This window comes from Felis catus, chromosome B3 (assembly GCF_018350175.1).
Source record: "Felis catus isolate Fca126 chromosome B3, F.catus_Fca126_mat1.0, whole genome shotgun sequence".
Taxonomy (NCBI): Eukaryota; Metazoa; Chordata; class Mammalia; order Carnivora; family Felidae; genus Felis; species Felis catus.
In genome coordinates, this window is record NC_058373.1 from 34,994,706 (window position 1) to 35,008,629 (window position 13,924).

The 13,924-nt window shown below is 52.7% G+C and overlaps 1 long non-coding RNA gene across 2 annotated transcripts; it reads right to left on the reverse strand.

Moving 5' to 3' along the window:
- Positions 1–7,027: 7,027 nt before the first annotated feature.
- On the reverse strand, positions 7,028–11,414 carry LOC109500590. 2 transcript variants are annotated; one of them, XR_002158234.3, is made up of 3 exons: positions 10,530–11,389; positions 9,667–10,325; positions 7,028–8,301 (listed from the first exon to the last, which is right to left on the reverse strand). It is a non-coding gene; the product is annotated as an uncharacterized LOC109500590 (long non-coding RNA). The 2 variants fall into 2 exon arrangements; XR_002158233.3 differs by having other exon boundaries at positions 9,667–11,414.
- Positions 11,415–13,924: the final 2,510 nt, after the last annotated feature.

Here is a 13,924-nt window from a genome sequence, read left to right on the forward strand (position 1 = left end):
GAAGGAAGCAAACGCTAGGTGTGATACTGACAAGCCAGCACCGGTTCCACGTCTGCTGCTTGGTTCCAGGACCCAGGGACCGGTTGCTGGTTCAAGACGGGTACTGTGCACTATACATCAGCACCCTCACCTCGAAGGTGCCGTTTCTCCAACGGCAATGTAACCGGAGGTTTCAATAGAAAAACGCTTCTGGAAGGCCCACTGCGTCTGGGTGGTTTGGTACGTGGTAAAAACTCACGAACAAAGACCATCATGCAGTCTTCTAATTTTGCAGAAGAAGCAAGGTTTTCCGTGCTTAGTCTTATTTTTTTTAATTTTTTTAAATGTTTATTTATTTTGAGAGAGAAAGAGCACAAGCAGGGGAGGGGCAGAGAGAGAGGGAGAGAGAGAGAATCTCAAGCAGGCTCCATGCTGTCAGCGCAGAGCCTGACGTGGGGCTCGAACTCATGGACCACGAGATCATGACCTGAGCTGAAATCAGGAGCTGGACGATTAATCAACTGAGCCACCCTGGCATCCTAGCCTTTTTTTTTTTTTTTGACAGCCACATTCCATTATTGATTCTTACCGGGCTTATTACCAAGTAAAACCTTTAGGACCATTTTCAGATGCAATGAAATCAGGCCTCTCATGGTGTGAATATGCAGATAACTGAGAACAAAGTTAAGTATGGGACTTCGCAATTAAACATGTTGGGTTTTTTTTTAATTTTTTTTTTAATGTTTGTTATTGAGAGACAAAGAGAGACAGAGCACAAGCATGGGAGGGGCAGAGAGAGGAGGAGACACAGAATCCGAAACAGGCTCCAGGCTCTGAGCCGTCAGCACAGAGCCCGTCGTGGGGCTCGAACTCACGAACCGCGAGATCATGACCTGAGCTGAAGTCGGATGCCCAGCCGACTGAGCCACCCAGGCGCCCCACACAATTGAACAGGTTAAATGTCGTCATGGTGGCTCAGGTCTGTCCTGGCCCAGCTCGTTCCAGCACCAGGAGAGTTAAGCCTGGTGCCAGACATGTTGCAACTGGGCAGGAGATGGCAGGAGAGAGCCAGGAACCACCAGCATGGCCTCCGGGACTGTGAAGGTGTGCAGTTCTGGAAACCAGCTGGCGGGGAGAAGACAGGAACCCAGCGAGATGGCCCCTGTGGTGGGGAGCAGGGTGAGGGTGAGGCCTCTCATAGACTCTGGGCAAGGTAACCGGAAGAGGAGAGTTTTCAGGTACTGAGAGCAGGCAGTTAAAGAGGAGAGAACCACGTGGCCGGAGCAGGGCTCCTGAGCCCCACGTGGGGAGCACAGGCTCAGGGACCACCGAAGCCCATCCCCGGACCCAGAAACAACCCACAGGGACAGTGAGACGGGAATGCACAAGTCAATCACGTAACCTACGTGTGACGGAAGATGCTGCCCTGATTATAAAGGTATTTCCAAAGAGTTTTACTCACATAAAAATCTTTTTAATTACTTTTTTTTTTAACTCTTTATTTATTTTTGAGAGATAGAGACAGAGCATGAATGGGGGAGGAGCAGAGAGAGAGGGAGACACAGAATCCGCAGCAGGCTCCGGGCTCTGAGCCGTCAGCACGGAGCCCGCCGCGGGGCTTGAACCCACAAACCGTGAGATCATGACCTGAGCCGAAGTCGGAAGTCTAACCGACTGAGCCACCCAGGTGCCCCAGGAAAACGTTTTTAAGTGGAAACGGAAAATCCTGCTGTTGACCCAATTACGTAGTGAAGATTCGTGGCGTACGTGTGTGGATACGAAGTACATGTATGAACGGATGACTACTCTCAACATACGTTCTATATTGAGAGAGAGAAATTAATCAAAAAGGTAGCATTGCTTATAGTTTCTAAATCTGCCTTGGAGATCACGTGCTACTTCTATAATTAAACATTACAGTAAATGTTACCAGAAGTCCCAGTTTCCAAGAATTAGGGCACGATGAACAGATTCGAGGGATGGGATCCCTGCTTGCTACTTGGAGGTCGGAACTGCCCCCTTTCAAGGCAGGCGTCCTTCACCCAGGGGGCTCGTGCATTCACGTGTCCATCGCCGTCTATCGAACACTTAGCACGGGCCAGGCACTCTGCTGGCGTGGCTGGAGACAAAGATGAGGCCGTCACTCTTGTGCTGCTGTTGCTACCATGATGGCCACCTGTTGTGTCCCAGGGCTGGGGACAAATTCCGGCACACCGCACAGTCAGCGATAAGGAACAGACTTTACTGGGAGAAACACACAGTAAAGATCAGGAAGAAGACGGATGAGGTCTCCGTCTTTCCAACATCCCATGGAGTGGCACGCCAGGCTTGTCAGGTGGAGGGACGCTAGAGGAGTGGTCCAGGAAAGCCGTCACCTTACGCTTGGGGGCCTTGGGGACCTGTGGGAGTTTCAGGCAGGCGCAGACTATCTTGCTAGAGCAAAGGGGCTCCTGGTCCCCTAGGAAGCTGACAAAAGAAGGCTCCAACAACCCAGAGCAAGCTACTGGGGCCGTTTTCCCATGATCCTCCTTGTACCGCTGTAGACACCGTCCTTGTTCTCACAAGGACTGACTCACTGCCCTTGTTCTGGGTGCAGCAGCCCAGGAGGACTGACAAGGGTCCCGAAAACCACAGTCCCCGGGCATTTTTAGGTCCTAAGAGCTGCCCAGATTCTGCCATGGCTCATCATCTGAGCCTGCCAAGAATTTTCTTCAATTCTGACATCCCCAATTTGCTGTCCCCGAAGGCTCTGTGTCATCAGCAGGGTTGACAGACATGTTTTCAGTGTCTTCATCCCAAAGCTAAGGAAGCAGCCTCTCAGCAGGCCCCCAGAGGGTCCTTAGGGCCACATGGACCTGTGGATACCCCACCTCCTCAGCCAGCCCCGAATCTGCCTGCCACCCCTTCCTTAGCCCCCAGGCTTCTCCCCTTCCCCACACAGCCCTGTGTAAGTGAACTGCCTCCAGGGCCTGTGTCCCGCCCCCCGCCCCCGCCTCGTCCCTCCCTCTCTCCGGCCCGCTGCCACTCTGCCGGCTCAGACCTTCTTTGTCTACAGCCTGAACAACCACCGTGGTCTCCTAGTACGTCCCCGGGCTTCCCTCCTCCCGCCCATCTTTCATTCAGTTAGCACCGTCTTTTAAGTAGACATCTGACCTGAGTATCATTGAGCGATAAAAAGGAACAGACTGCTGAGTCATACTCCCACATGATGAACCTCAGAGCACAGTGCTGAGTGAACGAAGCTGGAGGTAAAAGACCACATATTGTAAGATGGCCATTATAGGAAATGTCTAGAAGCAGCGAATAAATAGCAACAGAGATCAGATTAGTGGTTACCTGGGGCTGGGGGGTTGGCCACAAATGTTCTAAAACCGGATTACAGTAAGGCTGCCTGGGTGGCTCAGTCAGTTAAGCGTCCAGCTCTTGATTTTGGCTCAGGTGTCGCAGTTTGTGGGTTCGAACCCCGTGTCAGGCTCTGTGCAGACAGTGTGGAGCCTGTTTGGGATTCTCTATCTCTCTCCCTCTCTCTCTGCCCCTTCCCCTGCTTGCACACACACACACACACACACACACACACACACACACACAGTCTCTCTCTCTCTCTCTCTCTCTCTCTCTCTCTCTCTCTCTCTCTCAAAAACAAACTTAAAAAAAATCTTACAAAACTGGATTATGGTAACGTTACACAATCCTGTAAATTTACTAAAAATTAGTGAATTGCACACTTAAATCTGACACATACACAGGGCAAAGGGAGGGGTTGATGGGATGGTTGGGGTAATGTTTTGGTGTGCTCTAGAAGATTCCAATATATTCCCCTGTGTTTTGGTCATCATGCTGGATTTATAAATAAGATTAAGGTTACACTCATTCTTTACAGGAAGGAAGTAGTTTTGTTTTTGGTTTTGTTTTTAACCAAACAGGCAATACATACGTTCTTATTTTAAAGAGATCAATCTGGGGCACCTGGGTGCCTCAGTTGGTTAAGCATCCGACTCTCGATTTCCGCTCAGGTCATGATCTCACGGCTCGTGAGATCGAGCCCTGCGTCGGGCTCTGTGCTGACGGTGCGGAGCCTGCTTGGGCTTCTCTCTCCCTTTCCCTCTGCCCCTCCCCTGCTTGCACTCTCTCTATCTGAAAATAAATAAATACACATTTAAGAAAAAGAGAGCCCCATCTGATCATGACGTCATCTGATCACCACCTTTCCTGAACCCTGTGCCTGCATGACTCTGTCCAGGAGCCTGACCATGGCATTTGGAGCCCCCCACCCCCGCCTCCAGTTGTTCCTCCTCGAGAGTCCCGCACTCCAGCTCCTGCTGTCCCCAGCACGGAGGCGTGTTTAATGCCTCTGCTCAACCTTTGTCTCTGCCTTGTGTCCTGGACAAGCTTCCACCCATCCTTCATGGCCCAGCTCATATGGCGCCTTTGCTTGGCGGGGCTGGCGTTTCTTTTATGTCTGTTCTCACTCCCCCCCATTAGAGCACATTTCACACGGTAAGGTGGCCACCTGCCTCTGTCTCTGGAGGATGAACTCTGGAGGGGACAGCCTGTGTTTTATGCATCCGTGCAGTCCCGCGGCACATAGTGGGTGCTCAACCGCTCCCTCATTCATTCAACAGTCACCCACTTAGAGCTGGGTTTCTCAGTCTTGGCCCTACTGACCGATGTGTTGGAACAGAGAATTCTCTGTTGTAAGGGACTGTCCTGCACATTGTGGGGCGGTAAGGCTCCCTGGCCTCTGCCCACTAGATGCCAATGCCCACCCCCCCGCCCAGCTGTGACCACCATACATGGTCTCCAGACCTTGTATGTAAGCAGCATTCTCTCAATGCTGTTTTAGAGCCTTTGGAGAGGCAAACGCCGTGCTTGGAATCTTCCTGACGCTTCTGGGAAAGCATGCTGGGAGGAAGGACAGAACCTAGCAGCCCACTCCTAGGGGTCTCGGCACTGACACTGCTGGTCGGTCGGCCGTGGAACCCAGCCCAGCCTCACCACGGCGTCTACCAGTCTAGGGACCCTGTGAAGCCCCAACGCCTGCCAGGACTTCAGTTGAGTGTTAATTTCTCTTAACTCTGTCTTCACCTTTTATGTTCAAAAACGTTTGCCTTGATAGGAAAGGCAGTTCTGCTTTCTCCCTGTCACTCACGAACACTCCGCCACAAGCACAGGCTTGTCCCTCCCTGCTCCTTCAGCTCATTCGGGACATACTTGAACAAAACCCTCTCTATCGTCCTTGGGATATTAGTGAGCCGCATGCATTCTGGGCCTTGGCCCTCCAATGCCAGCCTTCGGGGCTGGGGGTGGACTCTTTTGCTCTCTGCCTGGCTGTGGTTACTCCTGCTCTTTGCTGTTTAAAAAAAATTTTTTTTAAGGTTCATCTTTGAGAGAGGGAGAGAGAGAGAGAGCAAGCGGAGGAGGGTCAGAGAGAGGGAGACACAGAATCCAAAGCAGGCTCCAGGCTCCGAGCTGTCAGCACAGAGCCTGACTCGGGGCTTGAGCTCACGGACCGTGAGATCATGACCTGAGCCGAAGTCGGATGCTCAACCGACTGAGCCACCCAGGCGCCCCTCTTGGTCATTTTAAACACCTGCCCCTTCCCTCCCCAGAGCATCCTGGGGAGCCACAGTATATCTGGAGCTGCCTCTGGAGGAACGGATTATTTGTGTTTTTCTCAGAATCTGTAAAAGCCTCCCATACTTGAGCTACCTTCCCGTTCCCAGGGTTTCCAGCTCTGCCTGTTCTGAAATCTACTTCCTAAAGTCTGTAAATAGCACTCATTTCAATATTAAATGTTTATATACTCGTAGAGGCAAATTCAAACACAGACTGCCTGACTCCAAAGCCTGTAAGATTACCCAGCCTGCTCCTAGGCCTCCAGGTTTCCAGATTTGCTTTCTTGGTTATCACGTTACCTGAGTTGGAGCCCTTCCACGCAGAGACCCTGAAGGAAGGATGTGAGTGAAAGTCTTTTTTTTTCTTTTTTTTTTTGGAGCGTGATCTGGGAGACAAGGGCAGGGGAGTGGGGAGGTGGGGCAAGAGGGAAAGAAGCTCCGGGGTGTCTGAGCTCCCATGCGAGTGTGCACTGTGAGTGTCCACTTGGGCAACGAAAGCTCAGTCCCCGGGGGGAGCCCTGGGAGGCCCCCAGAGATCATACCCCGAGCTGCCCCACGGAAGGAGAGGGAGCGGGGCCTTTAAGGCACTGCATCCCGGTCCTCCGTGGCTGTGGCTTGCTTTGTTGACCAGAACCAAGTCCGCGGAGGCACCTTCTCGTTCCTGCACTTTCTGAGAGATTACACTGTCAGCCAGGATGGGACTCCACACTTAGCGGGGTGGAGAATGGCGCTCCCTCCCGTGGCGGGAGACTCTCGGCGCCCCTGCACCTGCTTCTGTGCAAATGTGGCGAGGCTCGCCATCTCTGTCCTCTGGGCTGCGCCAAGGTGGGGAGGGGGTGTCTAGTAAGCGAGGGGGCCCTGCTGCCCCCTGCTCAGCACGTCAGAGGGAGCACAGAGGCATCTGGGGCTCCCGAGCCCCGTGTGGGGGAGCACACTGCAGGGAACACATCCCTCTGGATGGGCAGCATGGAACCACATGCACTCACCCCTGCCCCCCAGAGGAAGTTCCACCGTGCCCCCCGCCCCCAGAAAGGGCTCCGCCTCTGTGACCAGCACCTGGTGTCCCAGCCTGGGAGTGACTGTGAGTCCCTCCGCGGACCCCTGCTCTTTTTCCTGGCCAAAACCCCCTGCTGTTTTCCTTTCATCTTGGAAGAAGGAAGCATTCTTGTGTCCCCCATTCCTTGTGTCCCCAGGAGGGAGGCAAAGCCCAGCTCCACCCATCCCAAACTGGGGAAGGTCCCAGGATCCAACGCAGGAAGCCCCAGCCCTGGGGATGAATCACGGGTGTGAGCACCTAAGCAAGGCGGCTCTGAGGTCTTTCCTCAAGGGACAGGCAGACATTAGGAGAGAGGGAAATGCCTCTCGCCCCGCCGGGGCTTGCTAAGCGCTAACTGGAGATGCCCACGATGGATGAATCTGGCCGCCAGCCTCTCCCCACTTCTCGTCCCTTTATTTTTTCCTCACTTTCAAAAACAGAGCCATGACCGTGGGCGCTCGCTTATGGAGCGAGCTGTGATCTGAAAGTCCATCGCTAGAGTGGGGGCCAGGAAACCAGGGAGGAGGCACTGTTAGGAGCACTTAAAAGCAACAGACCAGATGTTCACCGGAGAAGCATGGACGGAACTTAAAACCGCAGCCCTCGGGGCCCATGAAATAAAATTAAATACGAACGGAGGTAGTTCAATAAGATAGTCTGCAAGTTCCCTTTCAGCCCCGTGTTTGTAGAAGGCCGCGTGAATCACGGAAGTCAGAAACAGGAGCTTGGTGTTCTAGTTCCAGAGCCCCCAGCCTCCTTCGGTTTGGGCTGCTTTCCGAGGCACGAGCTCTGACTTTTCCAGGTCGCCCTGCGGGGACTCACGCAAAGTCCCCGGGGGTCCACACGAGTCAGGACCGGATTTCAAATCCCTGATTTGCCATACACCAACACTTTGGACAAGCCCCTTGAGTTCTCCGAGCCTCAGTTAGCTAACCTGGAACACGAGGACAATCATCTTCATGAAGCTGGCCAGACAGGTGTGGCTCATAGTGAGAGCTCAGGAAATAATGGGCAATTCTCTCGCACTGCGGGGTGGCAGCGTTGTTCTGGGGTGGGAGGAAGACAGACAGAAACGCGGAGGACTCTGCCAGTGTGGAAAAGCCCAGGAGGGAGTAGAGATCTGGATGCTGCCCTGAGGCAGGGTGCTTCTGCGGGGTGTCCCCCGGGCTCCCCTCGCCTGGCTCAGCCTTGCATCTGAGGAGGGGCACGCTGTCCACCCACCCCAAACCAGGGCGGTCATCTGACGGGGCTCAGCCTACCAGAATTCCGGGGCCCCAGGGATCAATCGTGTGTGAACACCCAAGCAAGGTCACTCCAAGTTCTCTGAAAGGACAGGCAGAAACTAGGAGAGAGAGAAATGCCTTTTCCCTGGGCTTGCTAAGAGCCAACTAGAGATGCCCGTGACAGATGAATGTGACTGCCAGCCTCTCCCCACTGTGGCTGGGCACAGTCTGTAGGCCAGGCCCATTTTCCAGAACAGCTGTCTTTTCTCCCTGGAGGACGTTCGTCTTCTGAGGCTTGTCTAACTCAGGACCTCGGGGCAGCCCTCTTTTCTCTTCCTTTCGCTGCCCCATCCACAGTCCGGAGAACATGTGACTGAGCCGCTGTGCCGTGCTGCGCCTGCCCCGTGGGGTGCAGAGAACTCAGGTGTTTCCCCGCAGAGCTCACCGTCTAGCGGGAGAGGACGGACAAGGTCAGCAGGTGCACCTGTACCTGTGTGCAATGAGCTAGTGCAGGGGAGCAGAGGGGCCACAGGAAGGGGAGGAAGGCCGCCTGTCCACACGAGGTGGGCTTGGGGCTCAGGGAGGCTGCCGGAGCCAGGGGTCAGCTGAAGACTGAGCAGAGGGAGATGGGAAAGGTGGGGAAGAAAGGTACACGGGACAGAAGGAACGGCTTGTGCAGCAGCCCAGAGGCGGGAGCGTGCACGAAGCTCCCCAGGGCCAGGGAGAAAGTGAAGGGAGGGATGGGGAGCGGGGAAGGGAGAGTCAGGGGGGCAAAGCTAGTTGTGAAAGGGGTAGGGCAGAAGGGAGGAAACCCGGTCAGGAAGCTGTCCTGGGGCGGGGCAGGAGGGAAAGCCTGGGCTGGTGGGGAGGGGGGCACTGAGGAGGCAAACCAGGAGAGGGAGGTGTCAGGGCATTTTGCTTTGTCTTGGGGAGGGGTGGTGGCATGGGGAGTGCAAGGAGATGGGAGCTTGGGAGGAAAATACAATTTGTTTAAAGATTTAAAATTTTTTAAATTTATTATTATTAATTTTGAGAGAGAGAGAGAGAGCGTGTGCAAGCAGGGAAGGGGCAGGGGGAGAGGGGGAGAGAGAGAGAGAATCCCAAGCAGGCTCCACACTGTCAGCACAGAGCCCCATGCAGGGCTCGATCTCACGAACCGTGAGATCATGACCTGGGCCGCGATCAAGGGTTGGACACTTGACCGACTGAGCCGCTCAGGTGCCCCGGAGAGAAATAGATTCTTGGGGCAGGCAAGCGTGGCAGAATATTGGCTTGGCTTCCCAGATCCCCGCTCCCCGCAGGGTCTGCTCCCAGCTGCCAGGAGCCCCGGGCAGGCAACCTTCAGGGTCAGCCCCTTCAGGAACTGCCCCGCCCAAGGTCAGGCCCCTCCCTGTGGTGCCCCCTACCTGTGACGTGAGCCGTATGAAATCTTGGCATCTTGGATCACCTTAGGATAGCTGTGACGGGCCATTCTAGCTTCGCTGCTCCTGTGGCATAGGCTCAGGCGCCCTGTGGACCTGACTGCAGGGTCTCCCTCTCCCCGCTTTTGTTTCCTTCCCGTCCCTGCCACTGGTGTTCATCCCACGGGCACCCCTGGATCCCTACCCTGCTCACTCATTAAACTCCGTCTCAGAGGCGCCTCCCGGTGGCCCCCAGTGAATCGTGTCCCTGGGTCCCCCCTCCTTTGCAGCGACTTTGCCGCTCCTCTCATGTCATCTGCTTCCACCCCGGAATCTGAGCTGGCTCCATGTATCGTCTTGCTTCGATCAACTGACCTTCTGGGACTTCGGGGCCCAAGCCTCGGCGGACTTACCGTTTCACTGTTGTTCCTGGAACCCAGCTGCCGCGTAAACGAGTCCGGGCTGCGCTGCCGGAGGGGGGCCGTGTGGAGGGAAACTGAGGCACCCCGCCGACCGCCAACACCACGCTCCCGGACGCGTGAGCGAGGCCACGGTGGATCCTCCAGCCCCAGTCGGGCCACCCCAGCCAACGCGACGTGGAACAGAAACCTGGCCCATGGAATGGTAAGGTGCAGAACAACTTGGTGTGAAGCCTCGAGTTTGTGATCCAGCAATAGGTGAGGAAAGCAGCACGGGCGCACCGTGGCTCGTCACCAGGTAGGGTGGCCACCTCTGCGTGGGAAAACCTTCCGCGGAGGGTGGCTGGCCCGCCTGACAGCCGACTCAGGGTCAGAGGCGGCCTTCTGTCCCCAGAACGAGCCCACCAGCGCTCATCTCCTCCCCGCTCCTGGAACACAGAGCTGCCAGCACTATTAAATCCGAAGCCTCTCTGCCGTCCGTGGAGAGGAACAATCGGCTGCCAACGGAGCAAACGAGGGCCAGCCTTCTGCGGAAACATCCATCGTCCTGTGCTGCTCGAGGCGGGAATCCCGGCGTAGGATTCCCTTCTGTGGGAGCTGGCTCAGACGGCATCCGTCTTCACAGGCTCATTATTCATCTGATTATTTCCATGCTGTCCCAGCGGGGAAGAAAAGCCGTCAACAAATCACACCGCCGCCGCGGATCACACGAAATGACCTGGGCAGGGAGCTGGCTGTGCCCGTCGCTGTGACCGCCGGGGCCGGGGCCGCCGGGGCGTGGCACTCCACCGGGGCCAGAGAACGCGCGGCCTGCTCTCACCCTAGACACACATCCACCTCCCCACTGCCCTCGGTACCTTGAGTGCGATGAAAGTCCTCCAGCACAGGAGCCCTGGACGTAGCAGGAGGCCCAAGCTCAGCCTCTGGATTAGCCGTGTGATGTTGAGCTGACTGCTTGGACTGGGCAAGCGCTGGGCTCTTCATGGGTGAAAAGCCCAGAAATCCCTGTCGCGAGAGCTAGGGGAGACGCCCCACGGGAGGTGTGCGCGCTGAAAAGGGCCCTACGTGTGCACACGCAGGCGACGTCGTTATGGTCATTATTCTAGAAGCACCGTGATGCTGAGAAAGCACCGTGGGAGAAATGCGCTAGACCGGACGCCGAAGGGCCATGAGCGATCATATCTAATTTCTTTCCACTAGTTTCCTCGTGCTTCACGTGGACCGGGTGGTATTTGCCCCATCAAGGTCTCCTAGAGCGAGCGAGTGTGAGGCCCAAATCAAACTGCAGTTAGGGGAGCCCTTCGGCAAAGCGTGAAGTTGTACAGATAGAAGAAGCTTTACTGAGTCGCTCTGTCTCTCAACTCTGTTGTTCTGTTTTGCCTGTTGGTTTTTGTCAATCGCGCCATTTCTCTGGTTTTCGGGATCATCCGGAAGTTCCCCCCGAGACTTCCTAAGGCGATCAAGAAAACCCAGGCCAGCTGCTGTTTTCAGAAGAGAAAAGAAACTACCATCGTCGAGGATTCACTACCTTTCAGGCGTTCCGAAGTGACCTCATTGAACAGCCTCCTGGGATGGGCATTTGTCTCTGTTTTCACAGCAGAGGGGACTGGGGACTCAGAGAGGCCAAGTATCTGCTCAAAGTCACAGAGCAGGGATGTGAACTCAGTTCTGGCCTCTCCTGCCACACGGGGACTCAAGACCACCGTTCATCTTTCATTAGAGACGCTCTCAACTTACTTACCTTTTCACTGCCCCCTTCCTCATGTTTGACCTTTCTTTTAACAAATAAGACTCCTTTCTTTAAAATACTTTTCTGGATTCATATGAAGTTGTTAATAGTCCAAATGATCAATGGTGACCAAAAAAAAAAAATATATATGATGAGCTGATTCACAAGGTGGGCATACTTTCTCATGGATGCATTATATCATCGGGCAGCTCTAAGCCAAGGAACAAATTGAGAAGAGCTACAGTCTCTCTGGAATGTTTGAGAACATAAGAATTTTTAAAAAACTTTTTTTAATATTTATTTTTGAGAGAGAGAGAGAGAGAGAGAGAGAGAGAGAGAGAGAGAAAGAAAGCATGAATGGGGGACAGGCAGAGAGGGAGGGAGACACAGAATCCGAAGCAGGCTCCCAGCTCCGAGCTGTCAGCACAGAGTCCGGCACGGGGCTCGAACTCACAAACTGTGAGACCCTGACTTGAGCCGAAGTCGGACGCTTAACCGACTGAGCCACTCAGGCGCCCCGAGAATGTTTTCCTTTTAAACAAAGGATGGATGGTTCACTTCAGGAAGAGAATTGGTTGGCGTATCTACTGGGTTCGAGAGAACCTAGTAAGTAGCACCCTCTTACCCTACCCTGGTTTCTGAATGTCCTGAGAAAATAGACGAGAGAATAAGGCAGAGAAACACCAAAAATTGCTCCTTTATTAATGGTGAACTTGATATCTGGGCTTTCTAACCCTGAACCTCAGATGGTGATGGATGTACCCACCCAGAAATATTGGCTTGCAAAATTTTGCACACCTAAGAAGGTATGCTTCTTAGAGCAGCCTGTTCCTAAGGGAAAGGACAGAGGGGCCTGGACTGCACATGCCCAGTTTGTTTTCTCCCTCACCAGTCTGAGTGAGGCCAAAGTGTTACAAAGTGTTACATCCTCCATGTGGAATGACACATGAGCCGGGTTAAGCTTTCCCGCCTCACAATAACACTGGGGTTTGAAGAAAACTCTAAGACTGGCTAGAGCATTGTAGAATTTTCCAGAAAATATTGTACTTGATGGTTGAAGAGGAAGGCAGTCCAAAATGAGTCTTTCAGGTCGATAAAACAGGGATCAAGGAATTAAGAGGAAGAAATGGAATCTCTCTTTCCTCAGACATTACTACGTAATAATCGTTGAAGACAATCTTGATGAACTGAGTGGGCAATGAAGCTTGAGACAGAGGACCCCAGTCTGGAGCACCTCTTGGAAGTTCTTGTAGAGAGAATGCCTCGGCTTGATTCTGAAGGTCGTCCTAAGAGAGGGAGAAAATACCTTTGGCCAGGCTTCATTTGACTCCCGTTTCAAGATGTGACCCAGTGTATCCCCACGCAGGAAAAAGTCCCCCAACAGCATTTATGGCCTAGCTTTTATGCTAAATGATCGATTCTGTCTGAATGATACCTGTTTGTAAACGCAGCTATAGAGACCTCTGGTAAGAGAGGGCTGGGTCATTTGGATGAACCCGCCCACTTGGCACAGTAAGGAAAACCAGGAAATATGATCTTTAAAAATCTGCTGGAAGCTCATAGTTAGCTGACGAGACTGTAAAGAGTCTTGGGGGAGAACAGCAGCTCAGGAGGCCACGTTCAGAATTCGGGACTTCTGGAGCATGTTGTCTGACCAAAACTGAACTAAGTGAGAAATCAATAGCGAGAAGACATGTAGGAAAAACTCATGTATTGGAAATGAAACACTACAGTTCTCTAGAACTCATGGTCAAAAGAACAAAAAAAACCCCCCGAAAACCAAAACCAAAACCAAAACCAAAAGCCAAGGAAATTTAGAACTCTTTCAGACTGCCTGAGAGTGACGTATAACATTCAAACCTGTGGATTTAGCTAAACCAGTGTAATATATACTATATAAATAAACCAGGGAAACATACAGCTTTAAATGCTTATAATAAAAAAAAGGTGAAAGGTTCAAATGAAATGCCCAAGGGTATCCTTCTAAAAGCTAGGGGAAAACAGAAAAAGAACAAAGTAAACCCAAAGTAAGTAGAAGGAAAAAAGATAAGAGCACAAGTCAGGGTAGAAAAGATCAAGTAATACAAAAAAAATTAACAAGTTCAAAAGTTGTTTCCTTGAAGAAGATGAACAGAATTGCTAAGTTCCTCATGATGAACACATAGAAGACAAATGACCAACACCAAGAAGAAGTGACAGGTTATCACTACAGACACCATAGACAGTTAAAAGCTTAGTAAGGGAGGGGCACCTGGGTGCCTCAGTCAATTGAGCATCCGACTTTGGCTCAGGTCATGAGCTCACAGTTCCTGAGTTGGAGCCCCACATGGGGTTCTTTACTATCAGTGCAGAGCCCTCTTCAGATCCTTCACCCCCCGTCTCTACCTTTCCCCTGCTCGCGCTCTCTCAAAAAGAAATAAAACAGTTTTAAAAAGCTTCGTAAGGGAATGTTATGAATAACTTTATACCAACAAAGTCAATACTATAGATTAAATGGATATGTAACTTTAAAAATAATATTTA